This window comes from Camelus ferus, chromosome 9 (genome assembly GCF_009834535.1).
Source record: "Camelus ferus isolate YT-003-E chromosome 9, BCGSAC_Cfer_1.0, whole genome shotgun sequence".
Classification (NCBI taxonomy): domain Eukaryota; kingdom Metazoa; phylum Chordata; class Mammalia; order Artiodactyla; family Camelidae; genus Camelus; species Camelus ferus.
This window is the reverse complement of record NC_045704.1, coordinates 31,693,243-31,695,006: the sequence shown is the minus strand read 5'-3', so window position 1 is coordinate 31,695,006 and position 1,764 is coordinate 31,693,243. Positions and strand designations below refer to the sequence as shown.

General features: G+C 42.1%; 1 non-coding gene across 1 annotated transcript; it reads right to left on the bottom strand.

The window, feature by feature from the left end:
- Window positions 1-340: 340 nt before the first annotated feature.
- On the bottom strand, window positions 341-535 carry LOC116666157. The gene has a single exon (XR_004323004.1). It is a non-coding gene; the product is annotated as a U2 spliceosomal RNA (small nuclear RNA).
- Between the last annotated feature and the right edge of the window lie 1,229 nt (window positions 536-1,764).

Genomic DNA, 1,764 nt, shown 5'->3' with positions numbered 1-1,764 from the left:
CTGCTGCACACCAGGGCTTCCCGAGCAGAGGGGAAGCCAGGGGGCCCTTTGCAGAAATGACCAGGGAGTGTCCTATGATGCTGCATGTGGTTCAGGACTCTGATTTTACCATCACCCCAAAAGCTGCTCCCCTGGGGACCCACCAGGGTGGTTTGAGGTCTTGTCCTTGAAGGAGGTGTCCACCATCCTCATCTCCAACCTCCCCTTCAGTAAGAGAACAGAATTTCTATCCACAGGAAGAATAATTCAAGTCACAGCCAACCTGACCGTGCTTCACTCTTACTTATGAGAGCCATGAAATCAAACAGCTTCATCTCTGACCTCTAAGGAACGGGACGTGAGAGAGCAGCTTTCTGATGTTGGCATTCAGCAAGTTCAAAAGCAATGTCCACGTGGCTCAGGGATGATCTGGAGCAGAAGACACAAACAAACTGGAAAGGTACGTTCTTAATGACATCACCCTGGGATGGACGATCTCTTCCTCTCAGGAAGGAAAATTCTACACTTGATCTTAGCCAAAAGGCCGAGAAGCAATCAGGAAGGAAAATTCTGGCATCCCCGTGGTGTCGCTGCCCCTGCGGACAGATCTCCGAACAACTCAGTGCCAAGTCAGACTGGGGCTGCATTGATTAAAAACAGGGTTCTTAGGAGGAGAGAAGGATGAGGGCTGCCTTCTGTGCCAAGGAGACCCGATTCAACACAGACTAACTCTGAGATGAAAGGATACCAGAAATTTGCTCCTGTGTGGCAGACGGAGTTCAGAGTCTGGACAGAGCAGGAATCAGATGAAGGAAGGGAGAAACAGTATGTTTGAAAGGCCGGTGGAGCTTTACAGAAACATAGTTTATGAAAAGGCGTTAAGAATCTTCCTTTAAACAAAAGCTTTATCTGTAGCAAACGACTGGTCTCCTTTTCACTGTCCAGAAAAAATTGCAATCTGAAAGGAAAAGCATCTAATATTTTACTTTATCTTCCTCCGCCTCCCACCAACATTGACACAAAAGACATCCTCATCACACAAGCTCCGTAATTCTACTTGGATTTGGACCCTCTTATCATGCAAGCTCACCTAGGGTTCCAAAAATGAAGGTCTGGAAGAGAAAACTGCATCGTTTCTTACGAAAATGGCTTTCTAATTTTTTTTAATCAACCAGCACAACTCATGTCCTAATGTTGGTGTGTTATTTCCTGAAATTGTATATAATGGGTTTAGAAAAGTTAAAAAAAAAAAAAAAGAGTTTTGAAGTCTGCTAAATGCCCACCATCTCCATAACCACTCAAATCAGCCTATTTTTTGTAATTCCTTTAAATTAAATATCTTTGATAATAAATGCAAATTAGGGAACAATAAATTATAACTTCTAGGCTGACCAACAACTAATTATATATATTATAATTAACTCCGGTTTCCAACACAAGGTATTTATCTTAATAATCAGCCCATAGACATTAGCATATCTTAAAGGGATTTGTAAAACAGGCTGTACCATTTGAAGAGCCATCTGAACTTCCTCCCCTGGTCTATGAAAGGGTACAGAATCAAAAGAGATGGAATTACTTTAAAAAGAAGTTTGGGCTAAATATAAGTTGAGAATCTCAGATTAGAGGCATAAAACCCTGACTTACAAATATTTCTCCTAAATACACCCTCTGACCATCACTAAAGAGCCTTCAGGTTCTAAAAATCTACAATTTTCACAAAGCTGTTCAAAAGATCTTCAACCCTGCTAGGCTCCCGTGAGTGCATCCTTCAAAATTTGGGGT